This window comes from Coenobita brevimanus, chromosome 26 (assembly GCF_032717465.1).
Source record: "Coenobita brevimanus isolate Jiangsu-jjx chromosome 26, ASM3271746v2, whole genome shotgun sequence".
NCBI classification, from domain to species: domain Eukaryota; kingdom Metazoa; phylum Arthropoda; class Malacostraca; order Decapoda; family Coenobitidae; genus Coenobita; species Coenobita brevimanus.
In genome coordinates, this window is record NC_136979.1 from 13,089,129 (window position 1) to 13,098,870 (window position 9,742).

Sequence of the window (9,742 nt, forward strand, 5' to 3'; positions counted from 1 at the left end):
TATCTATAGCCCGACGCCCTAATCCCGCAAAGGGTGGCCGCAGACAAAACGCCTCCAAGTCACTCTGTCACCCACCATTTGACTCCCCTCCCCCCAACTCACCCCCCCCTCCCTCATATACCTCTCAACTCCATCCCTCCACCTCATCCTCGGTCTACCCCTCCCTCTCCCTCCCTCCAGCTCACCTACATACACCCTCTTAGTCAGTCTTTCATTCTCCATCCTCTCCACATGTCCAAACCACCTCAGTGTATTTCTCCTAATCTTTTCAACCACATCCACATCTACCCCACAACGTTCCTTCACTTCTTCATTCGTCAACCTGTCCCTCCATGTCACTCCACATGCTCCTCTCAAGTAACTCATTTCCACTGCTCTCACTCTCGACTTGTTCCCCTCTTGCAAGGTCCACGCCTCGCTTCCATACGTCAGGGTAGGGATCACAATACCATCATGCAGTGACTTCTTAACTTCCATACTCACCTCCCTATTTCTCATCACTGCTTTCAGTGTGCCAACAACCTTCCTTCCCTGCTGTACCCTTTCACATACTTCATCCCCCAAAGTTCCATCCTTACTCATCACACTACCCAAGTACTTGAATGCACTCACATTCTCCATATCCTCACCATCCAACCTCACTGCACACTCTGTGACTTCATTCCTCTCAAACACCATAACTTTACTTTTGTTTACATTAACTTTCAGCTTCCTCCTCCTACACACTGTCCCAAATTCATTCACCAAACCTTGCAACTCCCATTCATCTTCACTCAACAATACTGTATCATCAGCAAACAGCAACACCGGAAGCTTCCAAATCTCACCCTCATTCATTAGGGCCACCCCCACATCCACTGCCCTACCTTGTACCTCCTTTACGACCCCATCCATATATATATTAAACAGCCATGGAGACATTACACACCCCTGTTTCAGTCCCACATTGAGATCAAAGAACTCACTCAACTCACCATCCACTCGCACCGTAGCCCTAGCTCCCTCGTACATATTCTTCACAGCACTCAACAATTTCCCCTCCACTCCATATATTCTTAATACCTTCCACATACCTTTCCTATCTATTCTGTCATAAGCTTTCTCCAAGTCCATGAAGGCAGCGTACACTTTCCTTCCCTTCTCTAGATACTTCTCCACTAAACATCTTAGAACAAATATCTGATCTACACACCCTTTTCCCTTCCTAAATCCCCCTTGTTCTTCTCCAACTAGCTCCTCTGTCATATGCCTAACCCTATCAATGAGTATTCTACCATATATTTTACCAGTCACACTAAGAAGGCAAATACCCCTATGGTTACCACATACTTCTCTCTCCCCTTTTCCTTTGTACAGAGGAACAATTATACCTGATTTCCAGTCCTCTGGAACCCTTCCCTCTTCCCAAGCCAATCTACACAACTTCCATATCCACTCCACAACAATCTCACCCCCATACCTAAGCATTTCACCACACACTCCATCAATTCCTGGGGCCTTTCCCAGCTTAATCTTCTTCATCGCTTCCACTACTTCCGACCTACTGATCTCTTCCTCCCTCCTCTCATCTCTTCTTCTCCCAGCCATTCCCCAACCACTTATACTCACACTGCTTTCACTCTCTACATTCAACAAATCCTCAAAGTGCTCCTTCCATCTCCTCAATTTCTCTCTCTTCTCCACCAACAATCTATTATTCCTATCTTTCACTCCCCTACTATTTCCCCTTTCACACTGCCTTACTTTCTTTACCTCCTTCCAAAACAATTTCTTACTCTCCCTCCATTTCACACTCAGATTCCTCCCAAACTCTTCATCCACTTTCTTCTTCCTCTCCTTCACCAGTCTCTTAACCTCCCTTCTCCTGCTCACATATACCTCTCTCTTCTCTCTCTCATCTTCTCCCCTACCTCTACTCGCCAACCATTCACCATATGCCTTCTTCTTTTGTTCCACAGCTCGTTTCACCTCATCATTCCACCATGCTGTCCCTTGCACACCCTTGTATCTCCTCCTCACTCCACAAACCGCCTCACACGCTGCGCTTATCTCTTCCGTGAATATCTTACATACGTCTTCCACCCCTTCCATCTGCTCTAGCTCATACCTTCCCAATCTTTCTTCCACTATGCTCTTATACTCTGTCCTCTTCTCACTATCTTGCAATTTCTCCACTCTTCTCACAGGAGCTGCTTCCTCCTATCTTCCCCTTCGCCTCCTCAACCACTTTCTTTGCAGCTCTACCTTGGCCATCACTAAGTGATGGTCCGAGACTCCATTCCCCCACCCTCTCCACACCCTTGCATCCAACACTTGTCTTCTCATTCGCTCATCCACACACACGTAGTCTATCATTGCCTTTCGTTCAACAAGTTCACCATCCATCCTCCTCATTACTTTCCATGTATACCGGTGGATCATCTTATGACGAAAGTAGGTGTTGGCTATTGCCAACCCCTTACCAGCACAGATGCATACATAGTGTAAAATATACAAGCCCACAGATCCAGAAAGAAATGATAGAGATTCTTGTATGCATTATAAGAGATGAAATATGCAAAGAACAGGATGTCAGCACTGAATAGGCTACTCAGTCACAACAGATGAAAACAGGGACATCAGTGGGAAAGAACAGCTGTCACCTGTTGTAAGATATCTTCCAAAATAATTTATGAAGAATTTTTGGGTTTTGCCAAGTTGTATGAATTGAATACCCATTATTTGAAGGAGAAAATGATTCAGATACTTAAATCTTGTACTACAGATCCAAAGGATTGTTAGGGCAAACTCATGATGCGGCCTCTGTGATTAGTGAGGTGAATAAATATGTTCAGGTAGTATTTAAAGAAGATTCTCCAAAAGCCAAGTACACTCATTGCTACAACCATAGACTGAATTTGGTCATAGCTGATCATGTTAAGTCTGTCAGACTAGCTGATAAATTCTTTGGGTTTCTTGAGACTCTGTATGTTTTCATATTCACACATGTTCTTCATGAGTTGTTTGTTAAAGAACAAGAAGAAATGTATCCTGGAAAGCAGGTGAAGAAACTGAAGAAACTAAGTGACAGAAGATGATCATGCCAGTACTTATCTTGTAAGGGCCTTCTAGATACACTTCCTGCAGTCATGGAAACTCTGAGAGAATAGCTGCGACACACAGAAGAATGTGTCCATATGCCAACAGATTACTTAAGAATGTTGGTCATAGTAACTCAATTGTCATGTTCACCAGCATTTTGCAGAAAACAAAGTTATCTGACATGCTGCAATCTCCATCTCTTCAGCTGTCAGCTGCAGCAGACATGGTTCAGATAGTTGAAGAAGACTTGGTTTCTCACAGGAATGAGGAATGCTGACATGAACTGTGGGTGAAAGCTGAATATGTTCTCAAGTTAATGTATCTGTTAAAGATCCAGCCCAGAAGAGGAGGACTAGACCCTCTAGACATCTGCAAGCCAGTGTGGTTCTGGAATCAACTGGGCAACAAAACATAATAGACAGCCATGATTTGCTTGAAAAGAAGTATTGTATTGACCTGTACTACAAAGTTTTGGATAGATTACTTGTAGAACTGCACTCAAGGTTCAGTGATGCCAATAAGAAGTTGCTCAAATAAATGTCTGTGCTAAATCCACGGGGCTCAAAGTTTCTTGCTTTTGGCACTCTGAAACCTGTGGCTGAACAATACTGTGTGGACATTGAATACCTGGATGTAGAGATGCAACAAGCAAGAAGGCTTGTGTAAAAGAAGAAAAATGATGGGCCCATTGTTTGCAACCTAGTTGAACTTGATTCTTTCATGAGTTCATAAAGGGAAGCATTCCCACATATCCGTAAGCTTATTGACATTGTGCTGGTACTGCCACCAACTTCAGCATCATGTGAGAGGATTCTCCTCAATAGCTACCACAACGAAGCACCATGTCTGACACCAGACCCTCATCACTTGTTCTTAGGATTCATCCCAAGAGAGCAAATGAAATTGACATGGAACATTTTGTTTCAATGTCTGCATAGAAACATAACAGAAATATACAGCTATTTTGAGATGCGATTAACTGCTGCAGTTTGTTAGGTTCAGTGGTATATGACGACCTAGATTTATAACTAATTGTTATAATTAAGTTACTACCCATAAGTTTGTAAATCATTTCCATTTGCCACATATGAAAGTGCCTATCTATCTATCTATTGCCAGACGCCTCAATCCCGTTTGGGGTGGCCACAAACAAATCGCCTCCAAGTCACCCTGTCCCCTGCCATTTCACTGCCCTGTTCCCAACTCACACCCCCCTCTCTCATATACCTCTCCACCCCATCACTCCATCTCATCCTCGGCCTCCCCCTCCCTCTTCCCCCCTCCACCTCACTCACATGCACTCTCTTCGTCAGTCTTTCACCCTCCATCCTCTCCACATAGCCAAACCACCTCAGTGTGTTCCTCATAATGCTTCCTATCACATCCACATCAACACCACAACGCTCCTTTATATCCTCATTTGTCAGCCTGTCTCTCCACGTGACTCCACAGGCTCCTCTTAAATAACTCATTTCCACTGCTCTCACTCTTGACTTGTGTCCTTCCAACAATGTCCAAGCTTCACCATGCTCACTTCCCTGTTTCTTATCAATGCTTTCAAAGAACCAGCAACCTTTCTTCCCTGCTGTACCCTTTCAAGCACTTCATCCTCCAAACCTCCATCCTTACTCATCACACTACCCAAGTACTTAAACGTACTCACATTTTCCAATTCCTCACCATCCAACCTCGCTGTACATTCACTAACTTCACCTCTCTCAAAGACCATCACTTTACTCTTCCCTACATTCACCTTTAGATTCCGTTTCTTACACACTCTCAAACTCATCCACCAAGCCTTGCAGCTCCCCTTCGTCTTCACTCAACAACACAGTATCATCTGCAAACAACAGTGTAATTAAGATAATTACAAAGTACTTATTTGCATACATTTATTCATACATGCATATTGCATTTTAGTTTAATGCATGTTTATTTTGTGCCAAATATTGCCGAATGTGACAGGAATCATTTATATTGTTTACATAATTTAATTTGCTTCTTTCACTTCTGAAATACCCACCCCAACAGGAGACCACGGGAGGAGTGGCGCAATATCCACCCCATGGAGAAGCCACGGATCGGGTGTCGCAACACCCATCCCAGAGGGAGACCTCAGGGAGGTGCATATGGCGTGCATAAGGCCCCCTCAAGACTATGTCCCCTACTGCCTTGCACCTCTTTCTCTCAACGGAGCCAGAAGCAGTAATGCTGCCCCGGCAGACAACTCTCCAGCCGCGCTAGCCCTCGCCAGGATTGGGATGAGACTGGTAGAGATACAGTCCCAGGCAGCACTATGACGATGGCCACTGTCTGTGTTGGTGAAGAGATGGCCACCATACGCTCTTCAGGTGCTACCCCCTGCAGGACTGTAGTGACGGCCACCGTCCGCACCGGGGAGGGGACGGCCAGCGTACACCCTTCACTTGCAGCCACTCCTGGGAACAGCGCTGCAGTGACGGCCACTATCCGCACTGGGGGGAGAACGGCCACCATACGTCTCCCTGCTGTGACCGCGGAGAAGGGCAGAACCGCGGCGACGGCCACTGTCCGCAGCAGGGAAGGGACGGCCACCGTACACTCTTCATCTGCCACTTCCTCAGGGAGCAGGACCGCGGTGACGGCCACTGTCTGCACTGGGGAGAGGATGGCCACTGTACATCCTTCACCTGCTGTCTCAGGGGTATGTGGAACCGTGACGATGGCCACTGTCCACGTCGAGGAGGGAATGTCCTCCGTATGTCCCTCGTCCATTGCCCTTGCGAGTACCCTCACAGAGGATGTCCCTTGCTTGCCTCACCACCCACCCAGAGGCCAAGTGGGACACCCTTCTCTCTCTCCCCACAGGAGCAGTTCCCAGGTGGAGTTGCAGCTGGAGGGGATCTGGCGAGGCCCTGTAGTGAGTCTGGGAGTCTGTGCCTTGCAGCCAGCACCCCGGCAATGTCCCTCGCTGTCGGACTCCATGGGGAAGGGATGCCACAGGCAGCTCCTGATGGCGGCTCGACCTGAGCGAGACCGCAGTCCCCAGGCACCCACGGGCGCCCCCAGGACTCCGGGGCGTGACCTCCCCAGCCCCATCAGTAAGCGGTCCTCCTCTAGGAGTGGGCGCAGGCAAGCCTGCCTACTCGCCCCGTTTGGCCCCAGTCCCAAGGGCTGCCACCCCCATTGAGGCCACTAAGGAAGGGCCTCTGTCCACACTGCCCAGCAGCCCACTCCGGATGCCCCAGCCCCCAGCAATGGTCCCGTGCCTCCTGCAGAAGGGCACACCTGACGAGATCCCTCCTACAACTGGATGACACCTGTGAGCAGCCCAAGACCACAGCAGCCTGGACCAGAGTCCACCTGTCCTATTGTGTCCCTTACTTATTCAGTGTATAATACTGATACTGTATTCTGTCTTGAGTTGTAACTGAGGTAATATACGTGCAGAGTTGGTTGACCCGAGTTTTTATGCCCTGTTCCTTTAGTGGTGTTCCTCTAGTTGCATACTCTATACCCGGTCTTGAAAGAGAACACTGTATCATTAGCTTGTGTTCAGAGGACAAGTTGACCCTAGAACATGTAGCATAACACTGGTGGCTAGCGGTGGTTCTTGATCCAGTCAGAGAGCAACAAGGAACAAGGGAAAGTAAACAAAATGGCGGCCAAACCATATGTGCAGTTACCAAAGTTGGACCCCGAATATATTAATACATACCTGTCTAAGGTTAAGCCACTATTGGACATAGGATTCGATCACAACAGGGAGAAGATGGCAGTTACCCTGCTGCACCTGGGCAAGGCAGTATCAAGTATTGCTAACAAAATCGTCCCGGACCTGACGTGGGCGAAATTATGCCATCCTTGGGGAAAGTCATAGCTCCGTCACAGTTCGACACCCTCACCTACGATGGCAACCTGGACGACACACTCATTCAGGCCAAGCAACTCGTCACCGGTGCTTACCTGGAGACTGATGCAGCCACCCGGGAACAACATACATTTAACACATTGTTGAGGATCCTCCCCAGCACCGTAAGGGAACACTTTACGATATACGACCCAACAGGAAACTTCGACAAAGATGTCCAGCTTGTGTGGTGCCTTTAGCCGCCCGCTTCACCCCACAGCACATCAGTGCAGTCAGTAAATTCCCCACCTAGTGGACGACGCCACACCACAAACCACGGATGCCCTCCACCCACACACGCCCATCAACAACACCCACCATACCCAGGGGACACCCTACCAAGAGATGCCCCAACTCCAAGGAGAATACGAATATTTTCTCCATCAACCTGTGGGAATTTTCCACCTGCAGCCGCAGTTGCCCCCTCCATGACATCCTTGAGCAAGTAACCACCCAAAGGCGTCACAAAGTCTCCTCACTAGATGACGAGGTGCCGAGGACAATGACTCATCCACCGATTACATCGACCCCAGGGAAGTGGAGCATGAAGAGGAAGACGACTCACAACAGCTGGATTTTTAAGACTGTCCTTGCACCTCCCCACGGTGGTGGGGGCCATCTCACAGAAATACACCCCCTCAGTCTATGACAAGATCAGACTGAATGGGGTAAAAGCGAGGCTACTGGTCGACACGGGAGCGGCCAGATCTTGCCTCTACAGCCATTTTTACTTCCACCACATCTCAGCTTTCAGCGCGCTTCTCCCCAACTCACTTCACCTTGTAGATGCGGGGGATGGCCCCCTGTCAATATGTGGGGAAACCTGGGCCCTACATGCCGCTACCCACCAGCAAGCATCCACCCAACACAAGTTCATTTTCAACTCAACCTGCAGTGCCTATGATGGCTACTTGGGGTTGGACCTCCTGCAGAAATTACACACCGGCATCGACTGTCACAAACGAGATTTCCACTTCCAGAAGCTTCCAGGCCCCCCCTCCCAGCCACTCTGCACGTACTCGTACACACCCCCATCCCCCTCCTCACCCTACCCCCCCCACCATGTCCTCCACCCTGCCCCCAATGCCCCCTGCCCCTCCCCTCTTCCCTGCAACTATTGCCTCCCTGCTGACCATTTCCCCCAGCATGAGGCCTGGCTACACCTGAACAGACCCACTGGTACTTCCGTCCTGTTCTCTACCTAGCTTTCTTCTCTTGCCTACTGTGTCCCACCTTCCTCCATCCCCCACCGCGGAGCAGTATGCGTCATCAACATCTCTACCACCCCCCTCATCCTCCACAGAGGATTAGTGGCTAGAGAAATGGAGGAGGCCGATCCTTGTGCAAACACCCCCTCCTCCCTTGCCACCCTACCTCCCCTACCTGAACACCTCTCACCCCACCAGGCTGACAGCCTCCGACACCTCCTCCTGAACTTCCAAGACCTATTTTCGTCAGGACCAGCAGACATTGGCCACACCACGTACCTGACCACATGAGATCTACAGCACAGGACCACCTATTCACCGACCATCATGGCAGAAAAACCCCAAACAACAGTTTGAGGAAGACCGGCAGGTCCAGGAAATGCTCGATGCCGGTGTCATCTCCCCATCCACCAGCCTGTGGTCCTCTCCAGTTGTCCTAGTTAAAAAGAAAGACGGCACCATGCGCATCTCTGTGGACTATAGACGACTAAATAACGTGAATGCCAAGGACGCCACTCCTCTACCCAGGATAGACGACTCCCTTGACTCCCTATACAGGACATCCTGGTTCTCCACCTTAGACCTACAGTCAGGATATTGGCAAGTCCCTGTACACCCAGAAGACAGAGGAAAAACAGCCTTCTCAACCATTAACGGGAAACTTTATGAGGTCAATGTCCTCCCATTCAGACTCTGCAACACCCCCGCCACGTTTTCCTGACTGATGGAGTCAGTCCTCAGCGGCCTCACCTGGGAAATCTGCCTGGCATACCTGGACGACGTAATCATATTCAGCCAGAGATGGGCCGACCACCTCCAGCACCTCAAGCAAGTCTTCCTGGCATCTGCCAGGCAGGACTTAAGCTTAACCCGCCCCATCCCGACCACTTTTCCATCACTGACTCCCCCCAATCCCGACCATTTTAGGAAAAAATTTTTTTTGGCTCAAACCTTCGCTTTTGGTGAGAAACATCGAAAATTCATAGAGAAATCGCTCACCTGAGGTTTAAAATACTCATTACAGGTAGGAGTACCTCCTTACCTTACTGGGTTTTCTATCAGGCTGGCACCAAAGAAAACGAGTTCTATGGGAGGATAACTATTTCACACCACTCATAAACGGTATTTATTTATTTACTTGGTACGAATTTATATGTAGTACAAGAGTATATTGGTTTTGAAGCAGTAATATAAGCATTATAAGCATTGTTTCACTCACTAATACCTGACCTTTTTGGCCACATTACCTGGTCATCATTTCTAACTGTTTCATCCTCTAATGCTATGTAAAGTTTGTCCTCCACATTATCATTGATTGGGGAATCACTCTGGCCCTGAATTTCGTACCGTGGCATGACATGGCTATACTGGCCAGGTCACTGATAACAGGTGAACTGCTGAGACAATGGCATGCAGGGGGGGGGAGGAGGTCATGCCGGGTAAGGCACTGTCCCTGCCTGGCATCTTGTTGAGGAAGGTGTCACGTGTATACGTACCAAAAATGACTCGCGATAATTGAAAATTGTGCAAATTAGGGACCTCGCAATTTTTTCGCGTTTATGTA